At 48.1% G+C, this 16,460-nt stretch overlaps 1 protein-coding gene across 1 annotated transcript in view; it reads left to right on the forward strand.

Annotated features, from left to right (window-relative positions):
• Window positions 1-16,460, forward strand: part of CNTNAP2 (contactin associated protein 2) — a 1,960,721-nt gene that overhangs the window by 1,901,198 nt on the left and 43,063 nt on the right. The gene's annotated exons all lie outside the window — the stretch shown is intronic.

Below are 16,460 nucleotides of genomic sequence, written 5' to 3' on the forward strand. Positions count from 1 at the left end.
CTTGAACCCACGAACCGTGAGATCATGACCTGAGCTGAAGTCAGACGTTTAACCGACTAAGCCACCCAGGCGCCCCAGTATTTTCTTTTTTTTTTTTTTCTTTTTTTTAATCTTTATTTATTTCTGAGACAGAGAGAGAGCATGAGCAGGAGAGGAGCAGAGAGAGAGGGAGACACAGAATCCAAAGCAGGCTCCAGGCTCCGAGCTGTCAGCACAGAGCCCGACGCGGGGCTCAAACTCACAGACCGTGAGATCATGACCTGAGCCAAAGTCAGAGCTTAACCGACTGAGCCACCCAGGCATCCCTACACATCTGTTTTTTATGAAGAAAGTCTGGTGTCCAGGGAACAATTCTCTCCATATCAAAACCCAATAATACTAGATGAGCACCTTTCATTTACAGGTTCCATGTTCATAGAAACAAGGGGGACCCGGTAGTCCTGCCCCAGTTCTTTTTCCCAAAGATGCAAAAGAGAGAAAATCAACCTTCTAAGAGATTGGTAGAAAACTACCTCGGTAAGGCTTTTGGGAGAAAACAAACACTGAGAGCCGAAAGTACAAAGGGACTGACCCAGGTTACTTGAGACATGGGTAGAGGCATTCAAGACGATACAAGAGTCAAACACAACGCTTGATGTTTCCCGCCATTGGTGCCCTACCTCTGTGCCCTCCTAAACAAGCAGCTATTTGAAAAATGTGAAACTGTCCCACTTTATTACTTAAGTGGCCAGCTATCTACTTGTTTGGCCGTCGGAGTCTCACAAAGGAGATAAATTAGGCCTTTGCAGGCCAAAATTACATTATCTAGGGCTCTGTCATGATTATAGACTTAAATGATCCTAATATCCTAAAACAAAATGGATACCAGGATGTGGCGCTCCCTCTTTGTGATGACTCCGAGGAGACATGAGAGGAGCTCAGACACCAGCCTGGAGAAAAAGCAGCGGAGAGTAGAAAACAGAACTTGAAGGAAGCAGGTCTGTCCCTTAACACAGGTAGTGGGTCCTACATTAGCCAACCCGAACCCCTCCAGAGGAAGCCGGGCCATCTCAGGTTGCATGGAATCTTTATAGCCCGGAAACATTTGCTACAAACATTCTGGAAGCTTCATCAATTCAAACTCTACCCCCAACTTTCTTTTCCTGCATTATTCCGTGCATCTGGGTCTCAATGATGAACTCCGGAAAAATCTCAGTCTTGTGTTTCCTTGCAAAACCTCTCTGGCTGGTAATATCTGAATTTGTTTTTTTTCATCTTCTAGTCCTTTTTTTTTTTTTTTTTTTTTTTTTTTTAAGCTCTCTAAGCCATTGAAGTCAAGTCTGTTTTTCTCCCCTAGCAGAGGGATCAGACATGTTCTTGGGCACCCACCTCACTGATTCGAGCCACTGGTCCCGTGTGGGCCCCAGCTGAGGTGTGAAGCACATTCCAGACGACAGACCCTGCTGTTAGAAAACAAGAATAAGCCTTCCAATATGTCAGTCTGATCTTTACATTTGAAGGGAGCATATTATTAGTAAAGCATACATTTTCTCCTCAAAACAAAATAAGATATTTTTCTGCATTACCAGTGGAATATTTTTACAGGATATGTGAAAATGTATATTAGGCAATGATCCATCATTCTGTTTAATTCCACAGCTCTCCTGGGTGCCTTCTATTCTACCATACATGTTTCAAAATAACATGGTTTGTGTTTATGGACTCCTCTCCCCGGGAAAGAGGCAAGGCCCTAGCACAGAAAATGACTCCAGTGTAAGGCAGAACAGCACAGATAATAATACTATAAGAGATCAGAAGGACAAAGCAGACCAGGCACACATCATTCATTTGTCTGTAAACACCTTCAAGGCAAAGATAGGGACTTCATGTTTTTTATACTCTAGACATGCCCCATAAAGCAGAAGCCAAGAAGGAATTCTTACTAGTTGGTGAATGATCTCATTACAATGAGCATGAACAGCTTCGAGCGCAGAGGATACTGGGCAGATAAACTAATGTACTAAGAGATTTTTCATCTGATTCTGACCTAAATTGGTAAATGTCAGTATAATATTTTCTAATTTAGAGGCTCAGAAAATGATGGATAAAATCCAACAACCATAAAACCCTTCACAAAGCACTTTTGACATTTAAGCCTCACATCAACCTTTGGAAATAGATATTATTTTTTTATCCTCATTCATCCATCCCTCTTTTACTGGTGCCTTCTAGACACTGTGTGGCTCTAACAGTGAAAAAGGATCCAGAGGCTTGCTTTCACAGAGCTGACTTTCTGGTGAGTGAAAAAACAGCTAACAAGAATAGACACGAATGGTTTAAATCAGTGATAAATACTACAAAGAAAAAATATAACCAGTAGTATGGTAGAGAATGATCAAGGTAGAGGTAATATCTTTAGAAAGGGTTCTCTAGGGAGGACTTGAAGGCACCAGATCCAAGGAAAGGATGCTCCAGCTAATAGGCATAGCAGGAGCAAAGGCCCTGAGGCCAGTCAAGGTGGGTGGTCTCCTGAACTGAAGGAAATCAGGTGTGGCTGACAGGTGAAGGTGACAAAGAGGAGAAAAGTAGAAGCTGGGGACAGAGAGGAGACAGCAGCCAGGCTATAGAGAGCCTCATGGTTTGGATTTTAGTACGAGTAGAAGGGGAAGTCAGTGAAGGGTTTTTAAATGTTGGCCTTTGAGTAAAGGATTGTGGAGAGGAAGAGTGGAGGCACGGAGACCACTGCAGGAATCCAGTTGGGATATATGGTGGTTTGAACCCGATGATAATTCGTGGAAATGGACAAAAATGGGCAGATTCCTGATGTGTTTTGGACGTACAGTTGATAGCCCCTGCTAACGGAGTAGATCCAGGGAATTTGGGGAAGAGACGCCCACATCCTCAATTCACGCGTTGAAACTGAAGTTCAGCAAGGTGAAGGGACATCTGTCTAAGGCCTCACAGCTGTACAAGGCAGGGCTAGGACCCCAAGCCGGCACTCTTATTCCGAAACAGGTGGGTCAGCTCACTCTTGCCACAATATGAGAATTACATTAAACGAGTAGGAAGTCCTCTTAACTCCTCTTGATATCGATGTAGTGATTTTTTTTTTCGAGACTGTATGTAGTGGACAACGTGTAAGGTCCATTCAACTAGTCGGTCAATTTGTGGCTTATTGCCACCCGGTCATTGTACTCGCCGGGATCGATGGACCGTCTCCAGCAGTAAATGTTTGTAACCACAAAGTGCACTTCAGTTAAGTTCTTCTCAGAGGTTGTCTTATTTTCAGAACCAGCATTTCCTTGGGATACCATAAATTATTAGAGGGACATCAGGCAACAGATCAAGGCTGCCTCCTGTAAGGGCTCTCGTTGCAGGAACATTAGCCCATGGTTTTATCAAATTGGCCTTAGTGGATAAGCTGTTCTTTAAAATCTCCTGATGAGCAGTAAATTCAGATCTTTGTCTCCAGCCGATGTGCTAAGTAATCCAGAACGAGTGCTTTCACCCCTGAACTCTGAGATGTCCCCAGCTCATTTATGCCAGATCCAAAGAGCGGGGCGGGGAGGGAATTGGAAATATGGATCCCATTGCTGGGACGACATCTGTTCACTTATTCCGTAAATGCTGAGTTCCCGGCACATCAAGGTCCTATTCTAGGCACTGGAGGGGGGCATCCTCGATCTGGGGCTTTCTCCTGAACCACACAGTTAGGGTTTTGTCTACCTCCCCCAGCATCTCCCTTAGAACGGGCTCCCTTCTCTACCATTCTCCAAAGCCACCTGCCATGTATCTCCAGCCATTCTATCGGTTACCTTCAGAGCAGGACTGGCCAGGTTCCAAGAGTAGATGAGGAGCTTTTGAGGAATTGTAACCCACTTTTGCTGCAATGTGGTCTAAAGACAGTACTGCTGATTGTGAATGCAGACGCCAGTAGGATCGTCAAGGGAGAGCCCTTGGTGCTGATTCTGAGAGCTTGAGGTCAGCACCCACCAATTGTTTGGGAACCATTTTCAAGTCCTTCAGGTAACACGCGGTTGCTCCGAGAAGGCCCACTGAGTGACCCCCTCCTCGGAGAATGCTGTGGGGTGGGAGGGAGGTTGGAGGGAACAAGCTGGAAGAGAGGGAGCCAGTGAGGATTTCATTAAAGGTACTACAAAGATACCTTCACAGAGTCAAGGATTCCTACTTTGATTATGCAAAACTGGATTCTGGAATGATTTATAACCCCAGAACCTGGAAACTGAAGATGGCAGGGTGTCTACAAAACACTCCCCTTTTGGGGGCGCCTGCGTGGCTCAGTCACTTAAGCGTCTGACTCTTGGTTTCGGCTCAGGTCATGATCTCATGGCTCGTGAGTTCAAGCCCCACATCAGGCTCTGTGCTGACAGTGCAGAGCCTGCTTGGGATTCTCTCTCTCCCTCTCTCTCTCTGCCCCTCCCCGCTTGCTCGCTCTCTCTCTCTGTCTCTCAAAAATACATAAATACATAAATACATACATACATACATACATACATACATACATAAACAAAAACATTCCCTTCTGTCTCTGAAGGGACCTTAAAAAAGCAGGAAAAAAAGCCTTACTGTGGCACAGACTGTCCTATAAATCAACATCATCCGATAAGATTTTGAGTGAAATGCTATGTACTTCTGCAAATTTTCATATGCAAATGGCAGGACTGTTAAAAATCTCACATAGAATTGTTCTCAAGAATCTGCTTCCACAAGGGTGAAATTTCTTTTAAGTACCTTCATTTTCAGGGACGAATTCCCCCCTCTCCCCCACATGCACACAAACACACACACAAATATCAGGCAGCCAAAGGGAATTTGTACAAACTTCCAACTTAAATGTTGCATATCTTGATTAGAATATTACATAGGTGTAGATATTTGGCAAAATTCATCAAAACTGTACTTGAAAATAGGTGCATTGATGGCATACAGATTATACCTCAGTAAACTTAATTCAAAAAGTAAAAAGCAAACCAAAAAATTCCAATTTTATATTACCTTAATATTTTTTGTGTCTGTCTCCGGCTCTGGTGTTTTCATTACCAAGGATTTTTGTTGGAGTACAATCAGAATGAGCAAAGCTATTATCAAAAGCTTCCTTTACTGGGACTAAAGTTTAGCCAGGAAATTAAGGGTTAGCCCTAAATTCGTGTTATTCTCAGATAAAACAAACGCAGATCTCTGAATAACAAGATGTACAACCCATCACCAGCTTGTACAACCTGAAAACTCAGATAAACCCGGGAAATCAGAGCCTTCAGTGGCAAGCCCTAGCAGGTGTTGAGAAGTATTCAAGGAGTCTATTGTATTTTTGATAAACTGAAAAAATCTGGTTCTAAGCCTGTCAGACAAATACTAGTAACCATATTTTGAAGCAAATCTTAGTTCCGAGTATTTCTTTTCTGCCACATCTTTCTGGCTCCCTTTGATAACCGGTTCATTCTTTGGTTCTTTGAGCCGTGCCCGTGGAAAACTCATTGACGTGGCCAAAGTGGTCTAGCTGTGTTGGGATTTAGACACATTCCTAAAATGACCTGGGGAAATGATCTGGGGCAGGCGTTAGACTGCAGGTCTGGTCCAGGACGCGCTGAGCTGCAAACTGAGACCCGCCCGGACCAGTTGGAGACTGACAGTAACTGCATCCTTCCTCCAGGCCCAGCCCGGATCTCCACCCCCCACCCCTACCCAGAGCAGGCCCTTCCCTGGGACCAGGTCCCTGAGCGGCAGTTTCACCCTTCCAACGTCAGAGACTCGAGTTCTGCCAACAGCTCAACTTTTTTGCTGCGTCCTTTCCTTCCAGTTCAACCTTCGACGGCCACGGTCTCCAAGCCTGCCTGGCTGGTAGGGAATTCTGTTCCCAACTCAACTGTGACACGCTTTCTGCGAACTCCCACCCAGGGCTGCTCCAGGCTGACGTGCACAGTTCACCCCACATTGGTTTGCAGGAGGGGACGGCATCACTGAGAAAACCAAACCACACAAACATCACAACGGATGAAGCCAAGGAAAGCCTGGTTTTAAATGAGGGAGACATACGTGAGGTGGACATAAAGCAGCCAGCCCTGTGCTCGCCTTGAAAGGCAGAAGTTTAGCAGACGTAATTATCCTTGGTAATGACGGCATTAATAATGATGATTCCTGGGGCACGTGGGTGGATCTGTCAGCTGAGCGTCCAACTCTTGATTTCGGCTCAGGTCATGATCCCAGGGTCATGGGATTGAGCCCCACGTCGGACTCTGCGATAAGCTCAGAACCTGCTTGGGATTTTCTCTCTCCCTCTGCCCCGCTCATGCTCGCTCTCTCTCTCTCTCTCTCTCTAAAGTAAAATTTATTGGGGCTTCTGGGTGGCTCAGTTGGTTGAGCGATCTCCGTGTATCAGTCTGTTCCCAGTTATTCAGGGACTCCAAACCCGGGAGGGAGAACAGGAAATGAGCAGAACAGCTCCCGCGTGGGAACACTGACGGTTAAACAGTCTGGCCAAACATCGCGAATCCCTTTGGCGTCCCTTTGTGCCAGGAGTCAATGTGGATTGATCAGTTTTCCTCCAGAGAAGTTTTACATAATTTGGAAGCAAAGCAATATACTGTGCAATCAGAGGGGAACAGGGGCACCTGGGTGGCTCAGTCAAACTTCTGACCCTTGACCCCAGCTCAGATTTTGATCTCAGAGTTGTGAGTTCAAGACTCACGTTGGGCTGGAGCCTCGGCATGGAGCCTACTTAAAAAAAAGGTCGGGGGGGTGGGGGGGAGGACAGAACCCAGCCACAGACAGTCTGTGTCACTAAGGAGAGCCACATCGTGTGCCACACCCGTCATCGGAGTGAACACCCACTCTTGTAACCGCGGGAACTTCGGTCTCTGGGAACCGGGAATGAGTGTCGGCAGGGTTGGTTCTTCTATCCGTTAGCCGAGTGATGAGCTGCTTCCCAGAACCAAGCCTCGGTTTCCTCACCTGTAAACTAGAGATTTCGACGTCCACCCCTGTTACTGCATTTTGAGAGAATGATTATGTCCATATGTGGTTAGATGCACACCTAGGATACGCTGATATTTGAAGTTCATTAGCATCCACACCTTGAACTTGTCAACCTTTCCTGTCTAAAACACAGCCTTGATTTCTTCCAACGTGCCCTTTTCTTTACTGTGCTTTACACATGCACACGACCTTTCCACTCACTCTTATAAAATCATCCATAAAGGGCTGGAAGTTACGAGCATTGTATCATAAAAACGTGTCACGTGCGCTAGGAGTGACCAGGCTTTCTTCAGCCCGTGAACTCACAGACGGGAACAGCCACCGGGACTTCCGTCATCAAAATGAATAATCTGCATGGAAAGCGCCAGCTCCCTGGTGGCTGTGCTGTCGGTGAGAGACTCTTGCGTGCTGGGTGCCTGTTGACTGAATTCCAGCTTAACCAGGATCCAAGAGGTGAACACTCAAAACAGCAGAGCCCCCTTGAGAAGCCTCCCGCATTTATTGCCAAGCAGTGCCCTTTAGTAACTTTACCTTCCTTTTTTTTTTTTTTTTTTACTTTCCTGACATTTACCAGCACTTTTTCCAATTTGCCAAAAACTATAGCAGATGAAAACCAGGGTTTTAGAAGTATGTTCGTTTGTGAGGGCTCCTGGGTGGCTCAGTCACTTAAGCGTCCGACTCTTGATTTCAGCCCAGGTCATGATCTCACGGTTTGTGAGTTCAAGCCGCACATCCTGGCTCTGTGCTGACAGCACGGAGCCCGCTTGGGATTGTCTCTCCTTCTTTCTCTGCCCCTTCCCCACGCATGCACTCTCTCAAAATAAATAAGTTAAAAAATTTTTTTTTTAAAGAAGTATGTTCCTTTGTCAATGAACCCTCTTCTGAGTCCTCACTTATCAGTCAGACCCTCACCAGCCCTCACTGAGCACGGCTGTGATAGTCTCCTGTCTGGACCCCCCACTTCTAGTTTCTTCTCCACCCATCTCACCCGCCAATGCCAAAGTGACCTTACTGACCCACATCTTCAGTTAAGTTTTTCCCAGGCTTTTCAATTTTTGTAATGAGTGTTTTACTACAATGAAAAGAAAAGAGAAAAGGAGAGAAAAGGAAAGGAAAGAGAAAAGAAAAGAGAAAAGAAGAGGAAAGAGAAAAGGAAAGAGAAGGGAAGGGAAGGGAAGGGAAGGGAAGGGAAGGGAAGGGAAGGGAAGGGAAGGGAGGAGAGGAGAGGAGAGGAGAGGAGAGGAGAGGAGAGGAGAGGAGAGGAGAGGAGAGGAGAGGAGAGGAGAGGAGAGAAGAGAAGAGGTCTTCGAGGATGCCCCAGTGCTTACCAAATCGATATAACCTGATTTGAAATGTGAGGCCCTTATACAACATCCACCCGAGGGCGGGTCATTTTCCAGCTTTATCCGCCGTGTCCTCTGGGGCATTTACTTACAAACTTGTGCGTGAGCCTCCTCGGTTTCCTTGTGCATGTGCCCGCCTCTGTCCCTGCCACCCTCCTTTTCTCTTCAAGTGGCACCTGGTTCAGGGATCGTTTCCATCATCATGTGGTCCTCTCTGTCCCAGTCTCGATCCATAGCTCTCTCTCCCGAACACGCATCATGGCCTTTATCTCATTTTGCCTCTGCTAATGTTTACCCTTGACCGTGAGAGCCCTGCAGGGGACTGTCGTCTGCCTGCTTCTCTCTGCCCCACAGTGCCAAGCGCACAGCCTTTTGTCTAGAAAGGATCAGTAAACATCCCTGACTTCACCTCCACGTGTGTATGCACACGATTAAGTGTAAGCGTGTGGGTCAAAATCATTGCTTTACTGTCAGCATGCAGATGTTGATATGCAGAAAATTCAAAACAGGCACCGGACGAGCTGGAAGTTGTACACAACTCATGCCCTCACCATCCGTGGAGCCCAGGTTCCGGGCACCGTGCAGACGGTGCGGTAGCAGAAGTCATGGGCCTTCCTGGAGACACTTCCTGTCTAGTGGGGGAGACAAACTTGTCATCACCTAAAGTAACAACCCCGTTGCTCCTGACTCCTCTGCGGAGGCCAGAAGGGGTGTGCATGACTCAGTCTGGAGGCAGTTCAAGGCGGTCAGACCCCTGGGTCAGTGGAGGGCGAGTGGACGAAAAGGTGGCGTCAGAGCTTGGAGGCTCTTACTGATCATTTTGAGGAGCGTGCTCTTTCTGTTAGAGGCAGCCATCGAAAGGGAAGGAGAGACCCCAGTTGAGTCTTGGAAACATTCCTCCGAGGGTGGGCGAGGAGGAACATGAAACTAGGAGAGGAAAGCCAAAATGGCAGGCCTCCGGGCTACAGAGAGGATTCAGACGCGAGTGAGGCGGGCTTAAATGACAATGGGAGAGAAGGGAGCACTGGACAGTTTGGAGATTGAATGCTGAGAAGGCATGGCTCTTGGGCGAGGGGGCGGCCCATCTGCCCCTTTGCCTACCAGAAGCCTGAGGAGTCTTATCCTGGGGCGTCCAGGGGGAGGGAGGCGACACCTGTAGAAACCACAGTTAGGGGCTGTGTCCTTTCGTTTCACTTTCTGGAAACAAACCTGACCTCCTTCATAGGTCTGTCTGTCAGCGTTCAGATGCTCTGCTTTCAAGCACGTGACCAGGAGGACGTTAGAGAACCGTCGTCACGATCAGAGTAACAGAAGGGTGAGGAAACTTGACTTCTCCAGGCCTTTGTCCTGTGCAAAACGAGAGGCAAGAGAATCACCTGTTTTCCAGAGAAGCTACAAGAATGAAAGAAGTGAACACACGTAAACAGCTCAGCACAGGGCGGGGGCCCGTGTGAAATATGTGCTCCAGATGTCGGCTGTGATTATTACCGTTTCCCTGGATTTGCCATGGGTGAGGAAAGAAGAGGAAAACAGGAGCTCTTCTAGAATATTCTACAGTTGCAACAGGGACAGAGCCTCCATTCAATATAAATTAGGACACTTGTCAATTTAGGTGCACATCCAATACTAAATGTGAAGAAAGCGTGTTATCCTTTTATAGGAAGATCTGGAAATGCTGCGCGTGCATCACGCGTCACTTGCGTGTGACGTCCCTTTTTGTATGTGTGGCATTCACTATGGGTCTTTGTTCTGATCCAGAAATTAAAGGTGCGGGCGGTTAAGCTGCTGGAGAGTTGCAATACTTAAGTCATCTTCTGCAAGTTTCCCTTTGAGGAAGGTTTGTCCTTCCTTCCAGAAGCCTCTTCCGTAGACTCATTCACGAAGACGGGTTCAGTGTATTCACCTTTCCTCACTTCTTGGTGTCTCACGTTGTCTTTTTTGCTGTATGAATTTTAACAGTGAGCAAGGTAAGGTGAGGAGAGTTCTTAAGCCCCCAGTCTAAATGGTCTGCAGAGAAAATACATCTCGCTGCCCCGGGATCAATAAGAAATCTCTTCCATTGCTGCCTTTAAATGTTTAGGATCCTCAGGTGCAGGTGGAATATCTTCAGATTCATTGTCACTTGCAATGATTTGTATTTGATCCTTATCGAGGACGGTCCTCTAGAGGTGAAAAGTAACAGTAGGATTTCTTAGCCAAGGGAATCTTTAGAAACAGTGACGTGGGTTTTGGTAGCTTCTAGAAAAATGCTTAGAATTCCTTTCAAGCAGCCGTGAGCTGGCATGACGGGGAGGGAAGGAGACCAGCACTGACTGTAAACACAAGGAGCAGCTACACTATGTTCAGTCAGGGGCGCTTGGGTGGCTCGGTGGGTTAAGCAGCTGACTTCAGCTCGGGTCATGATCTCCTGGTTCGCGGGTTTGAGCCCCGCGTCGGGCTCTGTGCTGACAGCTCGGAGCCTGGAGCCCGCTTTGGATTCTGTGTCTCCCTCTCTCTCTGCCCCTCCCCTCCTCACACTCTGCCTCTCTCTCCTTCAAAAATGAATAAACATTTAAAAAAAAATTTTTTAACTGTATGCATCAAACAAGTACAACAGGCGATGACGCCTAGCTGTCTGTTCTGAAATAAACATGCTGATTCCAGGCTTCATCTGGACCAAGGGCATTTTTCTCTGATTCAAATTAACCATGGTAAGCTGGCAAAGTCTTTGTGAGGTATAGAAAAAGTTGGAAGGAGAGAGAGGAGGGGGAGAAGGAGGAGGAAAGGGACTCAGGGGCTACCAAGCATTTGGGTGAAGAGAACAGTCTGGAAGCAACAAGAGCGTGCTTCTCCACACCAGGAGCTTAGAGACACAGCCCCACCCCAACAGCCTTGAGGTGGGGAAGGGAGACACCAGCAGCACAGGAGGAATAGCAGTAAACTAGTAAACTAGTTATTGGATCGACTTGTCTCAGCCCAGAAGAATCCAACACTTCGAAGATTCTGAGTCAAAGCATGTAGGCGCTGGGTGCTGTGGACGTGGTTGGGTAGGAGCCCCCAGCTTACCGGAGTGACCCCAGAGGAGACCAGAATGATCCCCTTCTCTGTTACCATGTTCCTGGAAAAAGCATTCTTTCTATCAGTTTGTAAAGGGCTTACAAATAACATGAACTAAATTCAGATGAGCAGAAGTATGTATTGTTTTCATTTTCCGCAGCAGGCACTGATTCCCGTGTTGTTGGCTGGGGTTGGGCAGCTCGTGCTGACGCTTAACCAACCATCTCATTCTAACAGTGTTGCTTTCAGGCTAACTCTACTCTCAGAGGCAAATGCTTCCTCTCCCCCCTCCAGTCTCATTTCCAGAACGGCAGGGGGCCCGGCATCCCCTGCAGTCCTAGGCTCGGTCTTAGTTCCTACCGAACACCACAGACTGTGGCTTAAAAACCACACGTATTGTCTCAGGGTTCTGGAGGCCAGAGGTCTGAAGTCAAGTGGTCAGCAGGGTGGGTCCTCTCCTGGGACCTCGGCGGGGAGAACCTGTTCTTCTGTCCCAGCTTCTGGCCGGTGCTGCTGATTGCTGATGCTGCTGGGATCGTGGCCTCTTGACATCAACCTCTGCCTCTGTCTTTACATGGCCTTCTCCCTGTGTGTGTCTGTGTCCCTTCTCTGCTTCCTGTAATGACACCATTTGTTGGATGAGGGCCCACCCTAGTCACCCGGATCCAACGTGACCTCGGGGCACCTGGGTGGCTCGGTCGGTTAAGAGTCCAACTCTTGGTCTCAGCTCAGGCCGTGATCTCGCGGTTTCATGAGTTCGAGCCCCACATGAGGTTCTGTGCTGACTGCACGGAGCCTGCTTGGGATTCTCTCTCCCTTTCTCTCTCTGCCCCTTCCCTGCTTGCTCTCTCTCTCTCTCTCTCTCTCTCTCTCAAATAATGAAACTTAAAAAATAATATGACCTCCTCTGAACTTCAGGACACCTGCAAAGACCCTATTTCCAAACAAGGGCGCATTCACAGGCCCCAGGGGTTGGGCTTCAGCATATCTTTCTTTTCGGGGGGTGGGGGTCACACCTCAACCCAGGGTCCTTACAGGGTCCTTACAGGTGTTTGCTCTGCCGGCTGGTATGTTCTGATCACTGCACTTACGTCTGCCGAGGAGTTGAGGAGGGGGGATGTCATGCCCGGGGTAACTAAGGGTCGCGGTCCCACTCTTTCCCTCCAGTCTTAAAGTGCCGTGCCCGTCCCAGGACTCTGTCAGCCCCCCACCTTGCAGCACCCAGGATGCTTGTGGGCTGCCGCTGCCTCAGCCCGCACACATGAGTGGCCGTCCCCACCAGGAGGGTGCTTCGGTGGTCACATGCCAAATCGAATACAAAGCTGCCAGCGAGGAAGCTTGAAAGTCACCCACCCGTCTACACTTGGGCAAGCAGGATCCACCCCCACCCAGCCCCGAGTGTCAACCTTTCAGAGGAAGCCAGGGCGTACCTACTTGTGTTTCCTCAGGGCCTTTGTGGTTACTGTTCCTTCTGCCTAGAATGCTTTTCCCTCCATAGGTACGTGACCTTTTACATTCAGAGCTCAAACGTAATCTCAGCGGTGGCCTCCCCTGATTGTCTCATTCAAAACAGTATCTACACACACACACACACACACACACACACACACACACACACACCTCACTCTATCCCTTTCCCCGATCTAATTATTCTAGTGAAATTGCATTTCAGAGCACTAGACATTCCCCGTGGAAACGGAAGAATGTTTTTGCTCGTGGCTACACTGGTTCTGGAGCTCGCCCTGTACAGATAAAGATGATTTTCAGGGGCGCCTGGGTGGTTCAGTCAGTTAAACGTCCCGCTCTTGGTTTAGGCTCAGGTCATGATCTCTCGGTTCGTTGGTTTGAGCCCCGCGTCTGACAGGGCAGAGCCTGCTTGGGACTCTCTCTCTCCCTCTCTCTCTGCCCCTCCCCTACTTGTGCTGTCTCTGTCTCTCTCGAAATAAATACACTTAAAAAAAAAAAAAAAAAGATGGGGCCCCTGGGTGGCTCAGTCGGTTAAGCGTCCGACTTCGGCTCAGGTCACGATCTCACGGTCTGTGAGTTCGAGCCCCGCGTCGGGCTCTGTGCTGACAGCTCAGAGCCTGGAGCCTGTTTCAGATTCTGTGTCTCCCTCTCTCTCTCTGACCCTCCCCCGTTCATGCTCTGTCTCTCTCTGTCTCAAAAATAAATAAAAACATTAAAAAAAATTAAAAAAAAAAAAAAGATGACTTTTTAGGAGGGAGAGAACATCAAGTGGTTTGTGGTTTGTGGTTGCCCCGGGCAGGAGGGCAGCTGCGTGATGGGTTTTACTCCACCTCTATAAACAGAGGCAAATGATCAAAAAGAAAGGTGGCTTCAGACCCTTACTCAAAAATGAAAAATCCAGGGCAACCTCCTAGCTCTCTCCATAGCATGATAAAACTGTTCCCAGTCAAGCTCCAAGCCATTAAGAAAAGTCATCAGATACGTTCTTTAGGGGCTAACACATCCGTTCAGCTCAGTAGCCCGCACTCCTGGGCCCAAGGTGCTTTTGGAGACCCCTAAAAATGTTTCAGTTTCTTTTAAAATCAGAAGAAAAGGGGCGCCTGGGTGGCTCAGTCAGTTAAGGGTCTGGCCCTTGGTTTCAGCTCAGGTCATGATCTCGCGGTCTGTGAGTTCGAGCCCCGCGTCGGGCTCGGTACTGACAGCTCTGAGCCTGGAGCCTGCTTCGGATTCTGTGTCTCCCTCTCTCTCTGCCCCTCCCCTGCTCGTGCTCTGTCTCTCTCTCTCTCTCTCTCTCTCTCTCTCTCTCTCTCTCTCTCTCTCTCTCTCTGTCAAAAATAAATAAACATTTAAAAAAAAAAAAAAGTCTTCTCCACGCAGATTCATTTTCCAGGATGCCCAGGATTCACAATAACATATTTCAGATGAGAGGTTAACGCAGTTGCCCCGTGGAATATTTTAAGCCCTCCTCCTCTCTGAAACAAAGCCCACAGCAGTAGAGCAAGAGCAAACGAGGAGCAGTGCTGAGAAAATGCATTTTCTTCAAGGTGCCGCAGCCTCTGTAATTTGCACCTTCGGAAGGCGAGAGGGAAGGTGTTGACTAACAGTGGAGGTAATGGGACTAACAGGTGTGCCCAGCCGGGAAAATAAACATTCAGCTAACACAGAGCTGAAAAGGTGCCCCCCACCCCACCCCCCGCCAGAGCAAACGTCCTGGGAAGCGTCCCCGGTCCTTCGTTAAAAGGAAAATGAAAATCAGCAGACCTGAAACCCCACCTGAGTCGTAGAAGTCGCTGGATTTAGGTAAATTGGAGACGGATTCCTTTTGCTTTTTTTTGTTTTAATCTCTTTTTACCTTTTACTTTTATCTTCTGGGCTTTGAATACTCAGACCAGCGCCCTGGGGAGTAACGAACAATTCCCAAGAGGGGAGGTCTTCAGTTGCAGTGGCCCATGTGAAAGTTGGGGTAGGAGACCCGTCTGCTGTTCACACCCTCTGTGTCCTGAACAGAACACGTCTCTGGGCTTAACTCGACCCCTGGAAGACACGGTGTCAGAAACCACCTTCTGGGTTAGTGTCTACACTCCATTTTTTCCTTGACTCAACCACATCTCACTCTTAACTCCTAAGTCATTTGTAATGAGAATACCCTAGTCCTCGGGGCACCTGGGTGGCTCAGTCACTTGAGCATCTGACTTCGGCTCAGGTCATGATCTCATGGTTCGTGGGTTCGAGCCCCACATCAGGCTCTGTGCTGACAGCTCCGAGCTTGGAGCCTGCTTCCGATTCTGTGTCTCCCTCTGGCTCTCTGCCCCTCCCCCGCTCACACTCTGTGTGTGTGTGTGTGTGTGTGTGTGTGTGTGTGTGTGTGTGTGTCTCTAAAAAATAAACATTAATAAAATAAAATACCCTAGTCCTGTTTGGGCTGGGGGTGGCGGGGAAGGAAGGAGGTGCGTGCTGCCACTGGGTGTAGCCTGTACAGCTTGATGGTGAAAGTGATGGGGGAGGGTGGCATTTCCAATTATAGAAATTAGGTATTTGTGTCTGCTGAAGTTTTCTAGTTAGTTCCAGGCTATCATTTCAGCCTCTCAGAGTCCCTTTGGCTCGTGACCCTGCAATCTCATGTATCACCACCCTTTCCTAAATGCCCACGACCCATTGGTCAATGTGCCATTGATGTCCTTATCTAAATCAATAAAATAATAAACTGTCAGCTTAGAATCATACCATGAAAATTCTCCCCTGAAGCCAGTTTCTACCCATGGATCATCTTCCACCCACAGTTCATCTTGTTATAAATCTGCCTTTAAAATACTTTTACTTGGGGCGCCTGGGTGGCTCCATCGGTGAAGCGTCCTACTTCGGCTCAGGTCACGATCTTGCGGTCCATGAGTTTGAACCCCGCGTCGGGCTCTGTGCAGACAGCTCGGAGCCTGGAACCTGCTTCGGATTCTGTGTCTCCCTCTCTCGCTGCCCCTCCCCTGCTCGTTCTCTGTCTGTCTCTCTCTTTCTCTCGGTCAAAAATAAACATTTAAAAAATTAAAAAAAAAAAAAAAGAATTGTCCTCCGAAGTCATTTCCTAGGTCAAGGTCGCAAGATTAGAATTCTTTCCTATGTTAATTACGTAACCTGGAGAGCAAAGGAAGGTAACGCCCCCCCCCCCCCCCCCCCCCCCCCGGTACGCTTTCTGGCAACAGCTCTCCCCTCCTCTTTCTGTGTGTGCGTGACAGGTCTAATTGCCCTGAGAAGACCATTGCCTTCGACCCCTACCTCAATGTCCATTTCCTAATGCTTTGATGGTCAGGCTTTCGTGCAATCTTAGCCCTCACAGGGTTTTTTTTTTCCTCCTGGGCTAAGACAGCTTTAGATGCCCCCTGGGTAGGAATTACAATACCAGTGAGAACAAAGGAAAGAAACCACTTTTTATTTTGCGGAATCATTCTATTTGACATAATCTGGAAATACACAGATTCGTTAACACACTTTTCCTAGCCTCCACTTAGGCTGCTTGTGACACAGATGCCTCGCACCCTTCCCTCCTCCTTTCCCCATTGCCCCCAACTCCCCTGCTCCCCAAGCTTCCAATGACCCTGGGCTGGTCTTGGCTGGAATACTCTTCAGTGGTTTGGAGAGGAATTCAGGAAA

This window comes from Panthera tigris, chromosome A2, assembly GCF_018350195.1.
Source record: "Panthera tigris isolate Pti1 chromosome A2, P.tigris_Pti1_mat1.1, whole genome shotgun sequence".
Classification (NCBI taxonomy): domain Eukaryota; kingdom Metazoa; phylum Chordata; class Mammalia; order Carnivora; family Felidae; genus Panthera; species Panthera tigris.